Source organism: Hibiscus syriacus, unplaced genomic scaffold (genome assembly GCF_006381635.1).
Source record: "Hibiscus syriacus cultivar Baekdansim isolate YM2019G1 unplaced genomic scaffold, ASM638163v2 tig00112127_pilon, whole genome shotgun sequence".
Classification (NCBI taxonomy): Eukaryota; Viridiplantae; Streptophyta; class Magnoliopsida; order Malvales; family Malvaceae; genus Hibiscus; species Hibiscus syriacus.
This window is the reverse complement of record NW_024063259.1, coordinates 15,629-22,180: the sequence shown is the minus strand read 5'-3', so window position 1 is coordinate 22,180 and position 6,552 is coordinate 15,629. Positions and strand designations below refer to the sequence as shown.

At 33.0% G+C, this 6,552-nt stretch overlaps 1 pseudogene; it reads right to left on the bottom strand.

Moving 5' to 3' along the window:
- Positions 1 to 308: 308 nt before the first annotated feature.
- On the bottom strand, positions 309 to 5,346 carry LOC120174899 (annotated as a pseudogene).
- Between the last annotated feature and the right edge of the window lie 1,206 nt (positions 5,347 to 6,552).

Sequence of the window (6,552 nt, the reverse complement as noted above, 5' to 3'; positions counted from 1 at the left end):
TGACCTTCAAAACAAGAGTACTAGAATACTAACCTTCTAATTTTTTTCTATATATTTGAAGAATCTTTAAAGAGTCATATGGAACAGATAAAACGAAGAATATCAAGAGGGAAAAGGAAAGAAGACCCATTGTAGTATTTTTTTTATTAGACTGCCTGCAAGGATGGGGAACTTTACAAAAGGAAGATATCAGCCATTATGCAAAGCAATGGTAGAACCCAAAGAAAGACGAACGGGAAAGAAACTAATGACTACAGTTAAAGAAACAAAGAAAGAGAAAACTTACGACTACGGGCAAATATTACACATGAAGCAAATCAGCCCCATAAAACTTGACAGACCTTGTTCCAACTACGAATGCACTCCATAGGAATTTCACCAAATGAGAGATGTAGCATCTCACAAAATAAAATGATAAACAAAAGGCGAAAAAGGAAGTTTGTGTCATACGGTTAAGCAAGGCTGCCTGGAATGCTCATTCCTTACTTGCTTGGGCAGATGGGACGGCTGCCGTGACAGCATCTTCAAGTTTAACCCTTTCAGTTTTCAAACCGTCAGAAGCAGAGCTTGTTCTCTCAATAGCAGAGCCATCTTTATTACCATCATCCAAGCAGACAACTTGAGCAAAGCTCTTTGACATCTGTTTTATAAAGTTGTCGGATAATGCAACAGTATTTCTATGCTCAGTTTCTCCAACAACCCCAGCAGACATAAGGCTAGCTTGTTGTCTGGACTTATGCTCCTGCATGGCTTTCTGCCTCTCCTCATAGAAGTCGAAATCATCCAGGATTGATGTATCAGTTTCATAACTTTTAAAGATGTTCAGCATCTCAATTCCTTGCTCCAATTTCACCTGCAAATTAATGTTCAACACAAAAGAAAAATAAATATTATTATAAATAAGAACTATCTAATTTAAATCCTCAAAACCAAGAAGGCTAAAAACAAAAAGTACCTCAACCTTACCAATTTTTATAGTTATTCCCCTAAATTTTTATTAGAGTCAAGCCTTTAACCTTTAATTTGTACCTGGGGGTTAATACAACTGGCTTTGACTATAAGAGAAGTCAACCACTCTTTGGGACTAGGGGCTTTACTAGGGTACAATAAATTATAAGCATATGGGTTTACCAAGAAAAAGTGAAAAGGTTCAAGGCTCATTTGGTATTTTAGGCTTTAGCCCTAAATAGAATTACCCATGAATATTTAGCTGTCTTAACTAAAAGCAGTTCACCAATTTGAAAACCAGAACACTTTGAAATGAATGGTCATTTTTAATAGATGACCATCTAAATATGTACCTCCTGAGTATCTCTACTGTTGGTTACTGGCTTATTATCATTATTTTCCAGTATAATGTGACGGAACTGACTGTTGGAAACATCTTTGATAAAATGCCATTTAACAGGGAACTGCCCGCTCCATTTATCTTGCTGCCAGTAATCCACACTCTTATCAAAATCAACAGGTCCAACCATTTCGGCAGCACCACAGAACTGAGCACTAGCATTCACCTGCAACAGTTGTGACATACAAATCCATGGAGATGAATGGGGTGAAAAGGAACATACCATTCCTAAGAACAAAAAGAAAAAAAGCATATGAACAAATGCAACCAAAATAAATGGGTTAAATGGCTGGATTCAAAGAAAATGACACCTTAGAACTAGACCTGACACTTCATGCATACATGTCATGTTCCTGTGTTTTACCATGTCATTATCATGTTTAAGTTATTTTATATTTATACAAATTTTGATACACTAATAATTTATATTGCTTAGATCTTGAGATATTCATGTTCGTGTTCTCTTACATGTCGCGATTCTGTTATTTATTCCCATTTCATGTTTCTGCCGTGCAATCATGTTTCGTCCAATACTGCTAGGTCTACTTAGAGCTTGATATGTTAAATAGCATATATTAAAATTGCATAAATCAAGTAAATAGAAAATTTCTGTCTAAAACATATTTACCGAAAATAAGAGAAACACCGGGCAAGGGTCCTGGTTCTCCTTGGCCTCACTATAAGCAGCATCCAATTTTTTGTTCCCATTAGGAGTGCTAGCCCAGACACCATATTTGATACTCTTGTGCACGTTGTCTTCACTGTATGACTTGATTATAAAGAACTTGGCATTCTTGTAATCAGCTGAGAAGTCTTGTCTGTTGAATGAATCATCATGAATCTTGGATGGAGATGTTGTTTTTATTATCATCAATGGAAGAACTATGTTCAGTTGTAATTTGATTCTTAGGTTTTGAGGCCCTGGGTCCTCGGTTTTGCTCGCTAAGGATATCAAGAGCACCATTACAACCACATAGAGGGACACCACTGCCCCTTCCACGCCGTCTGTCGCTATCGAGTGATAGCCAGTCCCTGTTGCTTGCACCCGGACTGGGAAATGACCCACTTCCAAAACGATGGTCTTGGTTGAGATCACTTTGCAAGTAGCCTCTGTTATAGGAGTTTAAGCCGGATCCCAATTGATAAAATAACCTTTGTTGCTGAGATGCCTGACCAAGAAAAAAAATCAAAATTAAGACAGTATACTAATTTAAAATGTATCAAATTCAAATACTAGCTTCACCAAATATGTTGATATTACAATGAATGTTGTACCACTCCACAGACCTTATTCCTATATAAATTTAACAGCTAATGAATGATATTAAATGGGAATAAATAACCATGAACATCTATCATGGAAATTAAGAATGTTAGAAGAAATAAAAATTTGGAAACCTTCCAAACTCAAAACATGCAGCTTAGTTATAAAAGAAATATGAATGATATATAATAAAATCTCCAAAATTCAAAATACCACTGGAACATTCTGCCCAATTGGTCCAAATGGCTGGGGAGATACTGCCGGAGATATGGGAGCAAAAGATCTCTGTCGGTCAGAAGGCTTGGACCAATCTGACCAAAGTCCTCCAGACCTCAATCCATCAAAACCTTGATGTGAATCACTAAATCCTAGGGTACCAGGATTTCCAGGGAAACTGCCTCTACCAAAAGATCCCAATGGAGTGCTATAATTGGACCTTGGTCCAAAACGCATGTCATCACCTTGTTGGTCAACACTAACTAAGGTGGTTAGCTCCGGTTGTGAAATTGTAGTAGGTGAACTAATATAAGGCATACTTGGAGGAACCAACTGCTGATAATATGGTGGCCCTGAGAATGGAAATTGCTGTGCAGAGTACAACTGTGCATCACCGCCGACAGAAGGCAAAGGGGTAGTGACTGGGGAATATGGTCCATATGGCATTTGCGGATTGTAGCCATATCCAGGGTGGAAGACAAGAGATGGATTGTCATTGTAGATGCCCTAATTAATATAAAAATGTCACAACAAAAGGCATAAAGCTTAATCATTGAAAGAAAGTTTACATTTAATTGAAGGAGAGGTTCTCACCATAGATCCAAGTTCTAGTCCATCATCATTTACATAAGGTGGATATTCAGCCCATTCACCAGCAGTATTGTTGTAACCTGCTGTTCAATTAGGAAGAAGTCCCCCAGGTTAATTTCTACTTCAAATGTCAAGTAATGACAAACAGAGAAACAAAATGTATTTGAAAATCAAAAGGTTTCTGCTACTCGTTGCACAAATAAATTACTCTTTTCCACATTTTTCAAAATACAGAAAGTATTCAAAAAGTAACATGCACTATCACCTATACCATTACTGATATAAACAGGATATATATAACATAGAATAAAGAAAAGAATTGAGCATCTTAAAATGTTTACATTTACAACTATGACTAGTTTCAGCTCTCAAATTAAAAACCTATATCTTTCTAACATAAATCCAAAAGAGAAAGACAAACTGAAATATGGGTTTCCTATTTCAAGTAGTAAACCCAATTAAGAACAAAACCAGACAAACAAAAAAGATAGGTATATGGTAGCTGAGGAGTTCTTTGTTTCACATATATCATACAGTATATACTATTTCATATAAACTCCTTGCCCAAACTAGGTTTACATGGATCACTGAATGATATATCAAGGAGCTACCACAATAATAGCTACTATGAATTGAAAGATAAAAGGAGTACTCTTTTTACCAATCTCCAATGCACAAGGAAATTAGATTTTCAAAGACTCAGCCAGACTGGCCCAGCTTTAAAATAGACCCAAGACAACAGAAGATTAACCTCTGTAATAGAAAGATTGTGCTTGAGGGGCATATATTGTTGGTGTGTAGACGTTATGATCTCCAACTGAACTGAAGGATCTAGATTGACCAGTGCTATCCCTTGGATGAGCTACTGGGGCAGTATCATGGGAGGAATTAGGAGAAACCGTCGCCTCATTTTTTGTTGAAATCGTCTGTGTAAGAGAAGGATAAATTAAGGTCATTAATAAGAATGTTCTTCTTCAAATGGTCAAACAGAAATAAACAGGTTAAAAGGAGCAATGCCATTAACTCAAAATTACCTGCTCCTTCATGTTTTCTGGATCAGCATGTTGCTCTTCTGCATCCATGATCAGTATGCTCAGTGACAAAGCAGTCTTAGAAACACAGGCACTATAAATTATTGACCAACCAAAGCTAAATTTGAGGATAGGTAGTCTTGAAGCTAAGCATGTGCCATCAAGATCCTCAAATCATCTAGTATCTATATCATGTTCAAGCTAGAAAGAAACTGATGGCATACAAGGAAATAGGTTAAAGGGATTTCCGGAAACAGCCTAAGATTTTCTGCAATTTGTTCAAGGAAGTTCACGTTGACACCAATGTCTACATATTTTTTTCTCAATTTCGATTCACCTTCTTTTTCTAACTCGGAATCAACTGTTTAATTCCAAGTTTTTAAAGGGAAAAAATGAATATAACAAAAGAAGAGCAGAATTTATCACTAATTCCTTCCAATTAACAAGACCCAGACCTAGATCTTAATAATAAGATCAAATTCCATATAGATCAAATCAAACCAAACACAGTAAATCAATCAAAGATCCACAAAATTCAAACACAGTAAATAAGTAAAAGAAATTGACCGATCAAATTCCAAATGACCTGGAATAAGAAATAAACCCAATGAAATCAAAAGAGCCGGAAAAAAAAAGGAAAAGGAAGCCAGAAATAACAAAAGATCAACAATAAAGAGAAAGAGATAGAATACCAGGGGTACGATCTGACGTTGCCGCCATGAATCTTCTGTAAGACAAACAAAAAAGTAAAAAAGAAAGATTGCCTTGAGAATCTAAAGCTAACCTACGGATGCAGGCAGTATCTTTCTATTTCTATTTCTATTTCTATTTCTATTTCTATTTCATACCTTCGCGTATTAGCATCTCCCATGCTCCATTGAATTACTTACTAAATTAATTAACTAATTTATTAATATCATATATTTCATCCCAAATCAAAGTGGATTGTATTCTAAATTATAAATATTAACAGTAAAGAGAATAAATTTTTTAAATTTTATGATTCAAAATGTCTTATTAAAAAGCCAACAAATAATAATATTTATATGTTTTTATTTTTATATGTTTTAGGCCCGTTTGATTTGGTTTTCTAAAAGTATTTTTAATTAAAAAGACGGTTTTGATCGTAAAATCAATACATAAATTTTTTTTAAAAATACAGTAGAAATAGTAGTTTAAAACCAACTGCAGAAGCTAAGATTTCTAATTTTTCATTTTTGATTTTGTATTTGAAAGAAAATTATAATATTACTCTTACTAATGCATGAGCTCCACTCAATTATATATTATATTTTATTTTAATAAATTCAGTTTAATTTACAAGCAATAATGTATTTTTATAATATTTTTTAATCAAAACAAATATTAAAATTATTATTTCATAATAATTTTATTTTTAGTATTGATAATATATATTTTTTCTTAATAAAAATTTTATTTGTAAAAATATTATTAATGAACTATCTTAAAATATTTTGTTATATTGTCATTGTAGTTTAAGTTGATATATTTTATATATCATAGTATTAATAAGTGTAAATATAATTTAAATTTTATATTTGTAATTTACAATATAATATCTGTAATTGACATTCACTTTTTAATAACAATCACAAACAACTAAATTTTAAACTACACTTATAAACAGTACTTTAAAAATTACGAGACGCTTTTAAAAGTCACATTTTAAAAGCTTTGTCAAACTGGCCCTCACTCTTTTACACCTATCAAAATAAACATGTAAAATCTATCAATCACTTTTTAATGATAATTTTATCATTTCTCTTGATCAAATATATCTCCTAAAACTATGTAAATAGTTAATATAACAAATAAATTATAGGATAGATGAGTATAATTTATTAAAATATAATTTTTTTGAATTTTTATCTTATTATTTTAAAGATAAACTACATAATTGATCATTTTCATTTAAATTTTATATATTCTTCCTCATTAAATTTAAAAAATATAATATGTAATCCCATTTAAAAAAACAAAATATTTCTCAATTAAATCCTCCACAAGTTATTTCACATTTTATTCTCTTTCTCGCCACAACAAATCCAGTAGCTTCAAGCAACAAAACCTCACATGCATTA